Source organism: Pan paniscus, chromosome 7 (genome assembly GCF_029289425.2).
Source record: "Pan paniscus chromosome 7, NHGRI_mPanPan1-v2.0_pri, whole genome shotgun sequence".
In the NCBI taxonomy this organism is placed as follows: Eukaryota; Metazoa; Chordata; class Mammalia; order Primates; family Hominidae; genus Pan; species Pan paniscus.
This window is the reverse complement of record NC_073256.2, coordinates 72,332,021-72,340,837: the sequence shown is the minus strand read 5'-3', so window position 1 is coordinate 72,340,837 and position 8,817 is coordinate 72,332,021.

Here is an 8,817-nt window from a genome sequence, read left to right as displayed (position 1 = left end):
TTCTCATGAATTAGATTTTAGGACGTGACACATTAGCTGCCTCCTGGGGACTCTGTACTCAAAGTCTTCCCCTTGATGCATTCTCTCAAATGCCCCTCATTGATCCAGGACCCAGGCAATTTTCTCACTCAGTCACTGCGGATAACAGCCACCCACAGATTCTCTTTTTGGACACTCTGTCAATTTTTTGACTTTTTGCTGCAGTCTAAAAGACAGAGTGAACAATGTAAACCGAAAAATTTCAGGGAAATGGAAGAGACATAGGAGTATACAGGCCTTTCTCATAAAAGTCAAAGCCAAAATCCCCTGAGACTTGAACCAAAGAAAAGCTCTCCAAAGTGAATAAACAGGTTTGAAGTGTTTGCAGTGCTGTTTATTCATTACAGACTTGGCACAGAATAATAATACTGAAGATGTTTTTGCAGATGATATATGAAATGGTGTACTAAGTACACATTGATAAACTTTATTTAAGAGCCTACGGATTACAAATTTAAGCTATTATAACACTGTAGGCTTGATGTGCACCTATATTACAGAAAAAAATTAAAAATGAGAGCTTTCAGACAGCAAAGAGTCACTGGCCTGGTCAAAATTTGAAATCTACAAAATTTTAGGCAATATGATGTGATTTAAATATCTGAATTGTTCTTGCACATAATTACTGAACCATGAAATAAGAAAAATACAGTGAAAATTATTTTCTTTTGTAAAACAGAAGATGGAGGAAAATCAATCCTAGTTTCAGTGAGGTTTTGCAGTGCACGTGCAGGCTACATTAATGTCACCCAGGAGCTTGATTGACAGATGCTCAAATGCCCAGCCCTATCCCTGCCCCATCTACTGAGGAACCCAAGCACATGAAGTTCCACAAATGCTGCAGGTGATTTCTATTTATGCTATCATTTGAAGAACACTGATTTAATGTGACTGTCTATTAAAGTTTTATGCAAATTGCTTCCCTAAGTTTATTTTTTCTCAGAAAACTAATTCAGAAAATAACCTTTAAAAGCCTGGATGATACTCAGTACCTTATCGGACTATGTTTTTGTATTTTCACTTACTGGCTTTGTTTTTAAATAGCCACAGAGTAGGTATGGGACACTGGGGGATGGAGAGCACATGACAGGAAGTAAAGGCAACTGAAGTTTCCACTGAGGTTGGGAGGAAATGGCCTGTAACTGCTTCCTATTCATCGTTTTGTGCAGATTGAGTTCTGTTGCCTTAGTGTGCTGAAGAGAGCCAAGGTACAGCCTGAGGTTGTAGTGGGTTTTATGCACATATTTTTTGTTTTTCTTTAACCATATGAATCTAGTTGGGGAGTATTTATAGGAAAAGCTCTAAAGGCAGTCAAGCACTTTTAGATTTCAATCTAAGTAGCCTATAAGTGAATGTTAAAGGGCAAAAAGAGTCCTTCAGTTTTTCAGTTAACATCCCAGGCACTGTGCTTGTGTTATGGATTTTAAAAAAAAGTAAGTGAAAGGTCCTACTCTCAATAAATTTTGTTAATTTAGGAGGAGAAACCAAAAGCCAGGCAGGAAGTTAACAAAAGTATTGGTAGTATCACCATAAGAGTATAAGACTGATGCTGGGAAAAGGACCTAGCCCAGTGTGGAGGATCAGACAGGGCAGGGTTCCCTGAAGAAGTATAACCTAAGCTGAGACATGGGGGTCAAATAAGAATTAATTCATGAAAAACTTCAGGAAGACCAAGAAAAACCATTATTAATGGCAATATCCATTCATTCATTCGTTTGATCATTTTATTCATTTCATGCATTTATTCATTTAGTGACTTATGCATGTGCCACGTGAAAATCACTGAGCTAGACCCTAAGGACACAGCTGTGAAAATGCCAGACCTGGCAGCTATCGTCATGCAGTAGGAGACACAGGAGACATCTTCCATTTCTGTTTTCCCCTAGAACTGTCTGCGGCAAAAGCAAGGTTCTCTGCACTGCCTAGTACTGTAGCCCTAACTACTGGGGCTATTGAGCATTTCACCTGTTTCTAATGTGACGGAAGACGTAAATTTATAATTTAATTTTAATATACACATGGCTAGTGGCTACTTTATCTACTGCAAGAGTGAAAAATTTCTAATCTAAATCCCCATAGGAACTCAAAGATGGGAGCGAGTGGCATCTTAAAAATGAGCTCAGATGAAAAAGGGGCTGCCATGAAAGGATGGAACTTGGGAGATGGGATGCTTCCCAGCAAAGGGTGGTGGTGTGCATGCTCCTTGTAGTCAAGGTGTGACTTTAGCATTAATGGAGCCATGTCACCCGTGGAAGGTACTGCTGTGATGTTATTTTGAAGCATGGATGAACTCATAAGTCAAAATTTTGCCAGAGGGGAACAGGCACCTCTGCTCACCTCTATTTTCATTCCTAGCAGGATTAAATTCATATTTGTATTTGCTGAGCAGCCCAGGTGTTTAAGAAAAAGTTGTCATTCAGATTGATGGTACTTTAAAAAAAATCCATCAACATACAAGGAAAAATATCTGTGGTGGAGAGTTGAGTGACTCAGATTTAATAGCATAGCACATGAGACCACTGTGTTCCCTAGTTTTTTTAAAAAATGAATTATTGCCTTTCCCCTGTAAGCCTAGCAATATAGAAAGAGGGAAAGGAGGCTTTTCAAAGGAAACTGCTCTTTGGAATATTAATGCATTTATATCATGTGTCCACTGATTTATCTAACTAATATTTCTCCAATATTTTGTCTTTTGTCTTCAAATAGTTCTATCCAAACTGTATTGACTTAATTTTTCTTCTATTTTTAAAAGCATTATCTATGAATTTTTACTTTATAACTTGGAGAATTGATTTTTCATATAGTAAGATGGGTTTTCTCAGACTATCAAACCTTAAAAGTGGTATTTCGAATTTCTACTAAAGTCAGCATGTAGAAGGCTATAATGACATTCTCCTGGATCTTAAATAGGGGGTAAAGAATCTCTGGGTCTTGAGAACACCCCAAAGGTGAACTCTATACTTAAGCCACAAAACATCTCTCTGGATTAAGATAAGGAGACAAGGTCCCAGGGAAGGGAGGGAGGGAAGAAATGAAAGAACAGAGAAACAGGAAATAGGAGTAAAGGAAAAGGAGGAGGAGAAGGAGGGATGGAGAGACAGAGGGGGAGAGTGGAAAGAGAGAGAGAGAGAGAGAGAGCAAGCGAGAGAGAGAGAGAGCACATCATCAAAACACAACATCAAAAACTCCAGGCTATCTTCCAACCATCTAGAAAGCTAAAAAGTGTCATCAGATGATTCCCTGATTTGGCTGAAATAATCCCCATAATATGTTTTTAGTATTCACGATCATTTTTGAGTACCCTGATATCAGCAGGAGGGTACTTTGGAAGCCAGATGCAAATAAGTGTCTCAGAAATTAGAGACATTTTCCCCCATTGGATATCAATAAATCAGTATTCTAGAATTACTATTCTAGTAATATGTATTCTTGTTTTGGAGACTTGGTTAGTAGTCTGACCCCAAGAAGTCAGTCAGTTCTGTGTGGATAGAAAAACCAAATCCAGTTTCTGAATGGAAAACCTAAGGCCCACAGCCTGCAGAATGATGTATCACCCTGGTTATTACCACCCATGGGGACAGACCACATGACCATGCAGCATCAATCTCAGACTGTTCTCATTCTCGCTCCTTGACTGCAGTGTCCTTTGCTCATCTTTTTATTTTTTAAAATTTCAGTCATTTGAATTACAACCTGCTTATTATAATAATTCAAAAGGCAGTAATGTATTCAGAAGGAAGTTAATAGTGTATATTGCACATCTCCAATACCACTTCACCAGTGGCAACCTGTGCCTCTCATTCATACCTTTTCTTTGCTGGTACATCTGTGCACCAACATAAAGATTTTGATTTAATTTTTAATACAGATGAGATTCCACTGTACATAGTATTTTGTGATTTGCTCTTGTTGTATTATATGGTTGCTATGAGTTCCAGATCAATGCACATATATCTGCTTCATGCTTTTAAAGATCTTCACAATAGTCTCCAGTATGAGTTTATTAAAATGTAGTAATTCTCTCCCTGATTGAATATTCAAATTTATTTTAAATTTTTGCTACTCCAAATGTGGTGAGATAATATTTTTGATATACTTATGCCTGACTTCCCTTTCTCTTCCATCTCACATATAGTCAGGGCCCCTATATTGACTGCCTCAGCAAGAGTATAGAGATGTGAAGCAGAAATGGCCCAGAAGAACTGTTATAGACTGAATGTTTGTGTCCCCCTAAAATTTATACATTGAAGCCCTAATCTTTAGTGCAACCATATGTACCTCTAAGAAGGTAATTAAGGTTAAATGAGGCCATAAGGGTGGGGCCCTAATCCCATAAGACTAATGTCTTTATACAAAGAGATATCAGAGAGCTTTCTCTCTCCAAGTGCCTATGAGAAGTTGGCCATCTGCAATCCAGGAAGACAACCCTTACCAGAAATCAAATCAACCAGAACCTTGATCTTGGACTTCCAGTCTTTAGAACTTGTAAAACTTGGAGGAAATAATAGCTTGATGTTTAAGCTACCCAGTCTGTAGTGTTTTACCGTTTCACCTTAGCAGACTAATGTGGACCCCAATTCTCTAAGCCCAGGAAGGAAAATAAGATGTTATTGTAAATAAAATCTCTTGGCCAGAAAAGGAAAGTAAGGTTTCCATCAAGATGAGGGAAAAATTTCCTAGATAGAGCTGGCTAGAAGGTAAGAACCCCAGAAAGTGGCTGGGAAGACATACTTAGGCTACACTACAGGCAGACTCATAATAATGTAAGACAGTGGAGAAGTTCTCTTACCCTAATACTTTTATATTTTCCAGCTTACAAAATGTCATGTCTCCACCTCCTATCTCTGTATTGGTCATTAAAAGTTTCTGTTTCTCAGCTTTGTATTAGGGTGAGCAATACTTTGATACCTCAACTGCAGATATTTACTCTCCATTTTCTCTTGATATCCTGTATGATGTTTATTGCCATGTACTTTTTAAATGTTATTTTAAGAAATCAAAAATTATTTCCCTTATAGATTTTAACTTTTTCAATTAAAAAGCTCATCCTGCACTCAGGCTACACAAATATTTTCCTAAATTTTATTCTAATATTTTATAGTTTTATTTGTTATATGGAGATCCCACTGGGGTTCATTTATATGGTGAAAAGTGAGATTCTAATTTTACTTTCTTCCACATGAAAAGGGAATTTTGTTAATATGAGTTATCCATAATTCACTTCTTTCATTGATTTGTAATGCAACCTTTAACAAATAAATTTCCATATGTATTTGTTTCTCTTTCTGGAGTAATGTAGTTATTTATTGTTCTGCTGGCACCACACAACAATAATGGCAAGTCAATTTAAAAATGAAACAAAAAGCTTTAGTTGGCATTTCTTCAAAGAAGATATGCAAATAGCCACTAAGCGCCTAAAGAGGTGTTCAACGTCATTAGTCATTAGGAAAATGCAAATCAAAACCACATTAAGATACAACTTTACACAAAATATTATTAAAAAGATGGAAAATAACAAGTGATAGTGAGGATTTTTAAAACTTTTTTGGCATTATGTTTTTCTTCTTTAAAATTGAGGTATTTTTCATATACTATAAAATTCACCATTTTAAAGTGTACAATTCAGTGGTTTTTAGTGGAGTCACAAAGTTATGCAAACTGTCACCAGCTATCTAATTCTGGAATGTATTCACCACCCCAAAAAGAAACCTTATACCCACCAGCAGTCACTCCCCATTTCTCTTTCCCCCATCTCCTGGCAACCAATAGTCTACTTTTTGGCTCTACGAATTTACTTATTGTGAATATTTCGTATATTAATGGATGGAATTACACAGTTTGTGGCCTTTTGTGTCTGGCTTCTTTCACCTACAAAAATGTTTTCAAGGTCTATTCATATTGTGGCACATATCAATACCCATCGCTTTTTATGGCTGAATAATGTTCTGTGGTATAGATACACAACATTTTGTTTATCCAATAGCTGATAGACACTTAGATTGTGTCTACTTTTTGGGTAAAAAAAATGTTGCAATGAACATTCATATACTAGTTTTTGCATAAACATGTTTTTAATTCTCTTGGTTATATGCTTACAAGTGGAATTCCTGAGTCATACAGTAAGTCTATGTTTTAACTTTTGGAGGAACTATAAAATTGCTTTCCGAAGCAACTACAACATTTTACATTCCCACTAGCAATATATCAGGCTTCAAGTTGCTTCATATCCTCACCCACACTTCTTATTTTCTATCTTTTTAAAAATAATATTTTGTGTAAAGTGATATCTTAATGTGGTTTTGACTTGCATTTTCCTAATGACTAATGACGTTGAACACCTCTTTAGGTGCTTACTGGCTATTTGCATATCTTTTTTGAAGAAATGCCAATTAAAGTTTCTTTTCCAGTTTTTAAATTGACTTGACATTTGGTTGTTGAATTGTAAGAATTCTTTATATGTTTTCGATATTAGGCCTTTATCAGATATATGATTTGCAAATATTTTCTCCCATTATGTAGATTGTATGTTCACTTTCTTGATAGTGTCCTTTGAAATACACAAGTCTTTAAAAATATTGATGAACACCAATTTATCTATTTTCTTTGATTGCTTGTGCTTTAAATATCACATCTAAGAAACCCTCATTTGATCTAAGATCACTAAGATTTACACCTATGTCTTCTAAGCGTTCATAGTGTTAGCTTCTTACAGTTAGGTCTTTGATCCATTTTGAGTTAACTTTGACTATGGTGTAAGGAAAGACCCCAGCTTCTTTTTGCATGCTTATATCCAGTTGCCCCCTCACCATTTGTTAAAGATTATTCTTTCACCAGTAAATTATCTTGGAACCTTTGTTGAAAATTAATTGCCCATAAATGTATAGGTCCATTTCTGGACTCTCAATTCCATTCCATTGATCTACGTATCTATCCTTATGCCAGTACTACAGTCATGATTACTGTCATTTTTATTGTTTTGAAATTAAGAAGTGAGTCTTCCAACTTTGTTGTTTTCAAGATTATTTGGGCCAATCTGGGTCCCTTGCATTTCCATATGAATTTTAAAGTCTGCCTGCCATCTTTATGCAAAAAAAAATCCATCTGGGTTTCTGACAGAATTGCATTAAATATGTAGATCAGTTTGAAGAGTATTGCCATCTTAACAATATTACATCTCCCAATCCATGAAAATAGGTTGTGTTTTCATTTACATCTTCTTCAGTTTCTAGCAATGCTGTTTTGTAGTTTTCACTGTACAAGGCTTACACTTCTTTTCTTAAATTTATTCTCAAGTATTTTATTCCTTTTGATGCCATTATAAATAGAATTATTTTTTAATTTTATTTTTGGATTGCTTTTTGCTGGTATATAGAAATAAAGTTGATTTTTGTATTCTGAAAACCTTGTATTCTGAAACCTTGCTGAATGTATTTATTAATTCTAACGATTTATGTGTATGTGTGTATTCCTTAGGATTTTCTATATAGATGATCAATATATCTGCAAATAAAAATAGTTTTATTTCTTTTTTTTTCCAATCTGAGTATCTCATATTTCTTTTTCTTGCTTAATTGCCCTCCAGCTTTATTGAAGTGGGAGAAGTGGGAATCTTTGTCCTGTTTCTAATTTGGGGAGAAAGCTTTTAGTCTTTTTCCATTAAATACTATGTTAGCTGTGTGTAATATATTGTTTTGACTATAGACATTTTAATATTCATTAGGGCAAATCCCCACCAAGAATTTTTTTAGATTTTTAAAACTTTCCAGCAACATTTATTTTTCCACATAAAGTTTAAAATGAGCATATCACTTGCAAAAATGTGGGGGATTCTGGTTGTATTAAGCAGATAGTCAATGTGGTAAGAATGTACATTTTTATAGCGTTAGGGCTGATCATGAAGGAACATGGTATGTATTCTGGCTTTCTTTCATGGTCTTAATTACCAGCTTTGTACTTATCATCATATAGGTCTTATACCACCGTTAAAATTTGTCGTAGATGTATCTATATATTTTTTAATTGAGAATATAAGATTTTAAAAATGTACATCCAATGTATGGAGTTGCTCATTTCTTATCTTCTGCTTTGTCTTGACCAATCCTTGGTCGGGTTTCTTTCTTTCCTATAGGGCCCTGAACTCCTCTTGCTCCCCAAGCCTGAGAAAGCACAAAAAAAGTAGAAAGCATCCCCTTTCTGAGCTTCCCCTGGGAACCGGGAGGCCACACAGAGAGCCCTTTTCCTGTGAGACCCCACTGTTCTCTTCCCTTTGCTTGTCCAGCCTTGCCTCTAAACATTCTACTAATCTCTGCTTGCTCCTCCTTTACCCTAGAACAGAAAAATGTTTTTCTGCTTGATTCTGAAGTGCTTGTGAATTTCTGAGACTGGAGTATTCTTCCTATTGCAATACCTTCTTTCTAATTAGTTTCCCTAGTGCATATAAAACCTTGGACCCACCTATCATACTGAAACTTTTATTTAGGTCAATACATTGTTTTAATGGAATTTATTGTGTTATCTCAGTTTACAATCAAATTATCTTCAAATAATTAGAATTTGTCTCTTCTTTTTCAATATTTATACTGCTTATTTCTCCTTCTTATCTTGTGTTAGTGAAAACTGCCAAAAACATTGTTGAATAATAACACAATTAGCAGGTGTCATGTCTGTTTCTCAATATGATGGAAAAACCTATTATGTTGTTCAATTTAATATATTAGTTGAGGTCAGGTTTAAGTTGTGCTGAGTTTAAATGTGCTTAAGAAAATAATTTTTCTTTTC